This window comes from Pteropus medius, unplaced genomic scaffold (genome assembly GCF_902729225.1).
Source record: "Pteropus medius unplaced genomic scaffold, Ma_sr-lr_union100, whole genome shotgun sequence".
Taxonomy (NCBI): Eukaryota; Metazoa; Chordata; class Mammalia; order Chiroptera; family Pteropodidae; genus Pteropus; species Pteropus medius.
In genome coordinates this window covers 17,622,160-17,633,119 of record NW_024340849.1, presented here as the reverse complement: position 1 = coordinate 17,633,119, position 10,960 = coordinate 17,622,160, and the positions used below count along the sequence as shown (strand labels likewise).

General features: G+C 42.4%; 1 pseudogene; it reads left to right on the top strand.

The window, feature by feature from the left end:
• Positions 1–8,254: 8,254 nt before the first annotated feature.
• On the top strand, positions 8,255–8,373 carry LOC120591219 (uncharacterized; annotated as a pseudogene).
• The last annotated feature ends 2,587 nt before the right edge of the window (positions 8,374–10,960 follow it).

The window sequence follows — 10,960 nt, the reverse complement described above, 5'->3', positions numbered from 1 at the left end:
GCTTTTGGAGGAGGGGGGATGCAGAGAGCATTTAGTCTAGTGACCCCATTTTAGAGATGAGGAAACTGAGGCGCAAGGAAACCGAGTAGTGACCTCAGATGCTGCAGCCAGTTAATGGAAAAGCTGGGCCTATAATCTAGTTTCCACAGCTCTTTGCCAAGCACATGCACAATGGCTATTCCTGAACAATCTAGTTAAATGTTCCCAATTTGAGGGATAACCAGTTGATTCCGTTAGGAGTCCCCAAAGTGTCCCAATCAGCCCAGTCCATGCCCCAATCTGACCTGTACGATTCCTTTCAAACCTTCTTCTACCTTTGCTTCCAGTTAGTTCTCTAAAACTCAGCACTGGTCAGTGCCTTCTCCTTCACCACAGAGACTTACGCTGGTTTCTCATGATGTAAAACTACAAAATCCTTAGCAAGGCACTGCAGGCCCTTCAAAACTCACCTGAACCTGTCTTCTCATGTCATCTCCCACCCCTATTCCACATGGCTGGCATGGGCACTGTTGCTTCCTGCCCCATAGTCATTCCAGATGCTCCTTTTCTGTCCGTCAGCACCCACCACGGACTAGAGAGGTTGCAAGTCTCAGGCACTCTCTTTCTCAGTTCCCTTGGGCCTAGAGCCTAGGTTACGAGCTGGGCTGGCCAAAAGAATGAAGCCTGTGGAAGTCTGAAGAGGAGGGTATGGGGTCACTTCTGATGAAAATTTTTCTCCTTCTAAAACAGAGAAATAGACACAAAACAGCCCTTCTGTCTCCTTTCTCATTTTGGAGGACGCAGCCTGAGCACCTGGTAACTAAAGCTGCTGCAGTTATTTTAAGTCCAAAAGAATCACCGAGAAGCTGACCCATAGCCCAGATGTCACTGAGCCAACTCGCCCAGCTCTGGAACTTCCCGGACCTGGGCTTGCTATCATATAAGATATAAAGGTATTGTGTAATACTGTATCGAAGAATAAATCTCTAAGTAACAAACTTGAAAATGCGCAATGACTCTGGCCTTCCATTACTTGTATCCTGGCCAGTACCATGACTGTTCTTTACTCAAACCGGGACTCGGGGAAGCAACGTGGCCCTCCCTCAGCTGACTCCTAGAAAGGAGGCAAGACTTAAAACTACAGAAAAGCTCAAGTCTCCCCGCTCACTCCCACTTGCTCCTCAGGCCCGCTGTTTATAAGCCATTAGAGGAGACATTCCTACGTCCACAGGCCACCAGTGTCGGGGTACCGGAGGAACTCGGTGCCCTTGAGCTGCTCGCTGGACGCACAGCTCTCTCTGTCCAGTTCTGGGCTGCCTAGTCTACGGCTTCACTTCTTGTTTGCCTGTTTTCTTTTTAATCTCGCAGTTCAGGTTTGATGGAGCCCTGTCACCTCAGTGAGGGCTTTAGCTCTCTCCTGGAGATATTCTGTCCCTCCACTCACGGGTCTCCTTGTCCACGTAACAGGGTGGTCTTCCAAATTCCACCCGATTGCCTGATCCTTATTGTTTTGACGCCGGTCTTCATGGCTGGAGGTGAACATTGCCAGTCCTCACCTCTCTCTTGGCCTGGAGGAACAAACCCGTTTACTTGCGTAATTCCGAAAATCCACTTTCTCCTCCACTTCACGGTATCTTCCACCCTGAACGCTCCTTCATACCAACATCTCCCCTTGTTGAAATTCTTCTCACCCTCAAAACCCTCACCCACGTTCATGTCCCTTGCGAGGTGATCCTCGTTCACTCCAGTGACAGAACTCACATTTCTTTTAGCACTTGCAGGAGTCTGTGTGGTCTACACCAATCGGCTGGCGTGTGTCACACTGCCTTGTGCCGGAGTTGTGACATGCGTCCCCGCACTGAACCGTAAGCCCCCCGGGACCTCAGTTTATGCATATTTTTCATCCTCTGCTGCAGGGTGATTCAAGTCAACACATAGTTATTGTGCTTTGCAGTGATATCTCAGGACTTCCTGTCATGGGGAAAAATAAATGTATTTCTTGTTCGAAGCTGTTTTTATTTGGGTTTACTAATCCTTGTAGCCAAAAGCACCATCACTAATACGTATACCAACTAAGTAAAGAGATGTGGGAGTAGAAACAGGAGTTTTCTACTATTTATTTCAACATGGGGCGTGTGTGAAGGGGGATGACTGAGAGAGGGGGATGCTAAGAGTGTGTGTCTGTCTGTGTGTCTCTGTGTGTGTGTTTGTGTGTGTCTCTGTGTCTCTGTGTGTGTGTCTGTGTGTGTTTCTCTGTGTGTGTGTCTGTGTGCAAAAGCGTAGAGCTAAAGAAGTGAATATAGGAAAATGTTGGGGGGGTGCAAGGAGCAATTTTTATTTTGAAGCAAGATTGAAATAATAAACTCCACGAACAGTGTTACCCCAATATGGATTAGTAAAATCTAGATGTTCTTTTTAACAATAAATATTTCTTGGTGCCCCAGGTCTGCTAGGGATGGCTAATAATACTCTATTCTCTAAAATTTTAACTCACCTCATCCAAACCAATGCTTCCTAACAAGAAATTTGATTTTACTCTCAATAGATAAAGAAAATAGTTTTTATTCTCCATTTAGGTCAAAAGCAATTTTGGCAGCAGTTCAAACACTCCTTGGGGCACCAAGAATAACTAAAAGCTTATCTTTGTGAATGTCGTTTTTGGGTCTGATTCTCATTTTCTGGTATTTTTCTTCAGTCCTTTAAATTTTCTTTATTCTATTAAAAATTTTGCAGTTTTCATTTATTTTTCATCACACTTCTCTTCTTTGACATTTCTCCACACTTTCCTTATCTAAGTCTTTTTTCATTTTTTTCTGGGATGATGGTACCATTTCAATGAGGTGGGAGATTTGGGATCCTCTGAGCAGCAAGAATGTAGTCTGGTAAAGCAGAGGGGGTCCTGGACTGGAGCTCCAGAAACCTGTCTTTTTCTGTAGCACTTTATCACTCACTAGCTGGATGACCTTGGGCAAAAGAGCAACTTCTTAAAATCTTGGGGACCTTATCTCTAAAAAGAAGACAAATATGATCTGTAGGCATTAACATTCTGTGACTTTTTGGAAAAAAAAGAAAAAACCAAACAGCTTTATTGAAGAAGTGAGATTTGCACTTGTATTTGAAAATATGCTTCTTTGGTGATAATTAACACTGGATTTAAAAGTCTTTTTGTGACTTGAGCTTTATTAATGAGGGCTGGGATTTGGCACCAGCATTTCCCAGGTCGTCATCAATCAAACACTGGAAACTTTCCCAGATAGGAACCCACTTTGAAGGAAATAAGGAGATAGAATAGTAACAGTTCTTAACTCATGTTCTCTCCCTCTCTCTCTCTCTCTCTCTCTCTCTCTCTCTCTCTCTCTCTCTCTCTCTCTCTCTCCTCACCCCTCTCTTTTGCTATTGTGGTAAAGACATAAAACATAAAATCTACCCTATTAACAAATTTTTACATGCACAGTGCAGTATTATTGACTGTTGTTGTACAGCGGATCTCTAGAACTTTTTCATCTTGCATGATTGAATCTCTATACTCATTGCATAGCAACTCCCCATTACCCCCTTTACCTCCAGCTCCTGGCAACCACCATTCTACTTTCTGACTCTGTGAGTTCTACTACTTTAGAAACTTCATGTAAGCGGAATCAGGTAGTATTTGTCCTTCTGTGATGGGCTTATTTCACTTAGCATGATACCTTCAAGGTTCATCCTTATCGTAGCATGTGACAGAATTTCTTTATCAAGGCTGTGTAATATTCCTTGACTTATGTCCTAAACTATATATATTTTTTGAGTTTGATACAAATAAAATTAAAACTCACATGTTTTGCCTCAGTACCCTTTGCCTCTCCTGCCGATGGTTCACGGTGCCCTCATGAATGCAAAAACTCTGGGCAGATTGGCCTAATACTTATTCATACCCAGCGATGGCTCTCTTTACCTTTTAATATAATATTACCAATATTATATAATTATCCTTTTACTAATTTTCATTAGAGTTAGGTTTATACAAAACAGAAGTGTTTGTCTGCAAACATGACCTTTTTGATTGAATCATCAGACTTTTGGGGGACAATCTAGATTCTTGTCTTGACTCTGAGCAGCTTTGGGCAAAGTTCCCCCCATTGAGGGCCTCAGCTTCCTCATCTGTAAAATGGAGTGGTGAGGGTGATTCCGTGGTCTTCAATGAGGGCTGTTTTGCCCTTCAGTGGACATTTGGCAGTGTCCGAAGACATTTTTTGGTTGTCATATCTGGCCTGTTATTACCTCTACTGGGTAGAGGCCAAAGATTCTGCTAAGTATCCTACAATGTACAAGAAAGGCACCCCCAATTTTCCCAGAGTTCTCCAGCATCTATAAAATGCCCTGACTCCTTCTATGCCTTCAGTTTTCCTGTAACTCTCTCTTTGGCTTGGATCTAAGACAAAAGTGTAAAATAGCAAAGTCTCATTTTTCTTCCTTCTTCTTTCACAGTCTGTCCTTTCAAAGCTTTCATTCTCGTTCCCCTCCCTTCACTGTTTCGTCATAATCTGGGACAGGTTTAAGAGGCATATACATTTGGACAGTGTATAAACTCTGGGTGGCATCAGGCTGGCTTGAGGGAGAAAGACATTTGATCAGCCTAGACCTTTGCTGCCACATTGCTTCCATCTCTCTCATGTTTTGAGTTCATGTGTGACACCCTCCCCTTCTCTTATGTAAGCTGGGGTGGGGGAACACAAGAGTTTAGTATTAAAATAAGATAATGTTTAGTTTTTAGTTTTAATTTTAGCTACTGTTAGATTTTGTTCCTTATGCTTTCCTATCCTGACAGTTGCTGTCTTGTGCAGAACTTTAATGTTTAAAAAGAAATAATAATAATAATAATAATAGGCATATCTGCCTATGTAGGTCTGGTCCCAAAGAACCAAAGACATAAAATCCCTTATATTTATTTTCCCTTTAAGATATAAGCTTTAATAATACATTTCTAACATGTCTTTTGTGCTAGAAATATTTTAACTATTTACACATAAAAGCTAGAACCTAGGTGTTGTCTTTGATACTTCTCCCTCTCTCATCTTCAGCCCTAATCTGTCTCCCAGTCCTGTCAATTTTGCCTCCTAAATATCTTCCACATCCACTACTTAACCCCACTTCTGTCAATAACTGCAGCCCAAGTTCCCATCACTTCTTCCTGGACCACAGCGGCCTACTCTTAACTGCTCTAAGGACATCTACTCTGGTCCCCTCCAGTCTTTCGTTCACACGGAAACAAGAGCCACCATTTTAAAACACAAATTGGATCACATTAACCTCAATCATGAAACCCTTCAATGGCTTTTTACTCTGCTGAGGATAAAGGCAAATCTCATTTATATGCCTGTAGGATCTGCCTCCCTTCCTCCCTCTATTCTGCCCCCTCCTCCTGCTTCTCCTCTGGACACAGCTACCCCCACTTTTTCCCCATGTTCTTCACTCCAGCGATAGTAGCCATTTTTCAACTCCCTGAACTCTCCATGCCCCTTCGGGGCCTTCGCACAAGCTTCTTTCCAGCTGGGGATGTTCTCTCCACCCTTACTTCTACCCACTTGTGTTAGGTCGGGTTCTAGAAGCAGGCCCTGACAACTGGGACCTAAGTTTATAACAGTAGTCTCCCTTATCTGGGGTTTAGGTTACCTGCGGTCAAGTGCGGCTGAAAATATTAAATGGAAAAATTCCAGAAATAAACACTTCCTGAGTTTTAAATTGCACACTGTTATGAGCGATGGGATGAAATCTCGCACTGTCTGGCTTTGTCCTGCCCTGGACGTGAATCGTCCCTCTGTCCGGAGTCCCCTCACTGTAGCTGCAGACGCTCCCTTAGCCACTTAGTAGCTGCCTCTACTGACCGTTGTGGTGTTCAAGTAACCCTTATTTTACTTCATAATGGCCCTCGAGTGCAAGAGTAGTGATGCTGGCAAGTCGGATACGCTGAAGAGAATCTGGAAAGTGCCTTCTTTAAGTGAAAAGGTGAATACAGCAGATCCTTGAATCATGTCACTTTGTTCAATGTGTTTTCATTATAACATTGATGAGAAAAGAAAAACTGCTTCTGACACCGTCTGTGCGGAATGTGCACGTTCTCCTCATGACTGGGTGGGTTTCCTCTGGGTCGTCTGGTTTCCTCCCACATCCCAAAGCTGTGCACTGGAGGTGGATGGCTTGTCTGCAGTCTGAGTGATTGTGGGTGTGAGTCTGAGAGGCCCTGTGGTGGAAGGGTGCCCTGTCCGGGGTGCGTCCCATGACGTGCCCGGAGCTGCTGCGATCGGCTTTGGCCACCCTTGACCCTGGACTGGAATAACTGGGTTGGAAAATTATTGTCTGACTTGTTTCCATTCATCTTTCTTAAATGTATGTGTAGCTCACATTTATTTAAGTGTTTAATGTCAGAAATGTTTTGGGTCTTTATTTAAATGTTTGGTAACGTTTTTGTGATCAGAAATATGTCGTTGGAACTTAATCACTTGTTTCTGTCAATTAGCCTATGGTAAAATAGATATCATTATTTGTCGTTTTGCTTAAAGACGCAGTATCCAAGAACCTATAAACAATGTTAAGTGAAGACTTACAGTATGATATGATAGTTTGACACAAAACTCCTGAATGTTGAGAATTAACATTTTTCTAATTTGCATGAGCTTTTAGCTTAGTTATGATATAGTCCAACACTTTATATCAAAGGTATATATTTATTTATATTGCATTTATGTTTCCCGATGAATATTGGATCAGCTCCTTAATTAAATAGAGATATTTTTCCTTTATGTCCTCATATTCCCCAACAGCTGGTAAAATATTACAGCTGTTCCTAAAACATTTTGGGGTGACTTCAGTGTCTCTTATTGAATCTGGGTGGAGACAAGATGGAACTCTATCCGTCCTGTGGCTTTTCTTAAAGTCAAAGCAGTCCCCTCCTGGTATAAGCCCTTGGGCAGCTGTCTGCTATACTGGAGCCAGGGTGGAGGCCTGAGCTGCTGTTTGTTTTGCTGCGTTCTTGGCTGGAGATCAAGCTCTGATTTTCTTCTGACTCAGGGGAGTGGTTTAGGCAAATGTGGCCTATTCAGCAATTGTCAGGTTCCTTGAGTAAAAGACTAGCCGCTTCTGGTGATCACAAGGGATTATAGTCTTCTATAACCTGGCTAATGGTAGGATGTTACAATGACAGCAAATCTTTGATAAAATTCTGCCAGCTATACCAGCATAAAAATAGTCATGTAACCTGCTCTTATAAGCTCAGGGGATGCCCCTGACTTCATGAAAATGTTACTTCAAGGGGAATGCCATGATTTCTTTCTTTCTTTTTTTAGATTTATTTTTGTTATGGTGACATTGGTTAACAAAATCCAGTAAATTTTAGGTACACAATTCAATAGTAAGGCACATATATTGCATTGTGTGGAATGCCATGATTTCTGATGACTGGAGTTAAGTCAAGCTCAGAGTCCAAGATTGGCTGTCCTCATCATCATAAATCATTGCATCCACGTTGGGTTAAGATGTTCACCAAGAGTGCTTATTGGAGTCCCTAAAGTCTGGGGGCAGAACTTCTCTAAAGTTTTCTCCAAAGGTATTATTAGGTCCTGGGCTTGTCTGATCCTTATACTTCATTCATGTTAGCATGGAAGGGCTTGGATAATTTATTTTTATTTTGGTGAAATATGCATAACATAAAATTTTACCATTATCACCATTTCTAAATGCCAGCATTCAGTGGCATTAAGTAAATTCACATTGTACGACCATTGCCACCACCCCTCTCCAAAACTTTTCATCATTCAAAACTGAAACTGCACTTATTAAATATTCTCCCCAATTCCTCAGCCCCTGGCAACCACCTTTCTGTATGTATGAATTTGCTACTCTAGGAACCTTATTTAAGTGGGATCATACAGTACTTATCCTTTTGTGTCTGGTTTATTTCGGTTAGCATTAATGTCTTCAAGGAACCTGGATAATTTTTTATATCAGTCATATTCCCTGAATACCACTCAATTCACTAAAATAAATTTCTAACATCCTTTATGCTATTTAAGAAACCCATGGAGCAGATTTAAGAAACAATATTTAAGGGGCTTAGTAGCCATCTCTGAATGCTCGGCTTAGCATTTTTCATATGCTAACTAATCACTTTTTGCACATTATATAGTTCAAACCAAAGTCTTTTTAAAGTAAATGACCACACTGACTGCTAAGGCATAGTTAAAATTCAAAAGCTCCTGACAGGTCAAGTGCTGAGTGTTGATAAGAAAGAGATATCTTAGTCTAGGCCATGCCACCCTGAACACGCCCGATCCCTTCTGATCTCAGAAACTAAGCAGGGGTCAGGCCTGGTTAGTACTTGGATGGGAGACCACCTAGGAAGAACAGGTGCTGTAGGTGTAAAAAAAAAAGAAAAAAGAAAAAAGAAAGGAACATTTCTCATTGAGGAGCAGGGTCACATTTTGGTTCTGTGACGCAGTAGGGTTTTGGGGGTGAGCTTCAGGATGTCTGAAGTTTTGCACAAACAATCTCTCTCTCTCTCCTCCTCCTCTCCTCCCTCCCTCCCTCTCTCTTGTTTGTGTTTCTAGGGTAAGAATTCAGGACTTTTATCAAATTCTCAGATGGGTCATGGTCTTCCTAAAAATGTTATGAGCCATGTTAAAAGCAGAAATACTATTTTCTGTAGTGTTTTGGAGGAAACAAATAGAAAAAGGTCTATATATCCAGGTGTAGAGTACAGTGCACTAAATGTTTATTCCCCCAAAATTCATATGTTAAAATCCTAACCTTTGAAGTGATGGTATTAGGAGGTGGAATCTTTGGGAGGTAATTAGGTCATGAGGGCGGCGCTCTTATGAATGGGTTTAGTGTCCTTATTAAAGAGACCTTAGAGAGCTCTCTTGCCCCTTCTGCCAGGTTAGAACACAGTAAGGAGATGTCCATCTATGAACTAAGACGTGGGCCCTCACCAGACACCAGATCTGCTGACACCTTGATCTTAGACATCTCAGCCTCTAGGACTCTGAGAAACAAAATTCTGTTCTTTATAAATTATGCTATTCTGTATGAGTCCCCATGTTTTATAATCAATTCCTCATATCAGAGTCAGCAATTTTATATCAGACCTGCAGCCGTAAAGCTTTCCCTGCCCAAGAGGGCAGCTGCATCTCACAACTCTAGGGGGCACTGCTTACTTTCATTGTGTGTGGATAAACCGTCCTGAAGCTGGGCAGCACAGCAGCCTTGTTAATCACCGAGGCTTTCTCGTACCCACCAGACTCCGAAGGCCACTGGAGTCTTCACTGACACCATTTTTCTCATGGCCAGTTTACTCTTTCACATATATATGTTTAGCATGGGCTGTGGAAAAGATAAAAGAAGAATCAAGAATGGGATCCTTGCCTCTGTGTTCCAACTTAGCAAGGGATTCTTGGTGTTTTGAAAAGATTTTTTTACTGTGATTGGCTAATGAGGGAGTTCTAGGAGATCAATAACATCAGGAAGCTCTCAAGGCTAATCAATCATACCATGATTTTCTATTGTAGACTTTCCTCCTTACCAATTTAGTAAGCTGATCAAAACCATTCCTTCCTACCTGGAATGCTTTTCTCACTCTGCCTGTTTAATTTCTCTACATTCTTGAAATCCCAGTTCAAGTCCCATCTTCTCTGTGAAGTCTTCCCTGACCACTTCTTCCTGTAGTCCCTGTTCCTTACAAATCCATTCAGTACCACTCAGGCAGTACACCTTGTTATTAGCATTTACTGTGTATTTGCTATGTACTGTTAGTTATATATATCTGTGATAGGATAATATTTTGAAATGTTATTTGGTATAACTGTTCTTGCTGGTAACTTTTGTTGCTCTGCAGCCCTCTCTTCCCGTTGAGGCTGAGGCATCCAGGGAATCAGGGGGTGCAGAGTTAGAGGAATAGTTCTTAAGACAATCCTCATGTCTCACATCAATTGCAAGTTTGGGGTGGGGGTTCTCAAGACCATCCTTAGATTCGGTAATTCTCTCGAAGGACTCGTAGAACTCCCTGAAAGCTGTTGTACTCGTGATTATGGTTTATGACAGGGGAAAGAAACAGGTAAAGAAAGATAAGACCAGCTAAGGGAAGAGACACATGGGGCAGCATCTAGGAAAGTTCTAAGTGTGGAGCTTTCTGTTGTCTTCTCCCAGTGTCATGGATAGTGTTACTCTTCCAGCAAGGATGTGTGATAATGTATATGGAGTACTGCCAACCAAGGAAGCTCAATTGAGCCTCAGTGTCTATAGAGTTTTTATTGGGGTTCCATGGTTGAGTGTCCACATGGCTGATTTAGGTTCCAGCTCCGTCAGAAGGTGAACTGATATCATGTGACTCAAAGTGCCCACCATAATTACATTGTTAGACCTTTGGTGTGCTCCAAAGCCCCCAGGTAATCAAGGACACTCTTATCAGGCGGGACATTCCAAGGGCTTAGAGAGGACCTCCACAGGGACCAATGGCAAAGGCCAGTGGTCTTAACTTTGCTCTTTGGGCAGAGTTAAATTCTTTACTATGTGGGGGGCGTCACAGAATCTGGCTGAAGAGTAGAGTCGAATTTCTCTTCCTGATTTCCAAAACAGGCTTTCAAAGTGCACTTCAGAGACTTACAGCTGTCATTTTCATTTACAAGATTTTTATGTGTAGAGCCAGCTTCTTCGAGAGAAGTAGGGTTTGTGAATTCTACGGGAGCCGACAATGGAGGACTAGAGTTTTGGGTTTATACAGGTAAACAATAGAAGAGAAAATGAGGAAGGCTGTGCTATAAGGGTGGTTTCCCACCACACAGGAAGGCAATCAGAACACTTCCTGGGCTGGAAGGAAGAGCTTTGAAGATCTAGAGAGGAGGAAAGGGAAGGGCTTTGGCTTGACCCATTTGTGGGGTTGAAACCAAGGGGTGGAAGTAGAGGTAGAAGCTCCCCAGATGCATTAGAAGATCTGGATGCAGAAAGGAGACCT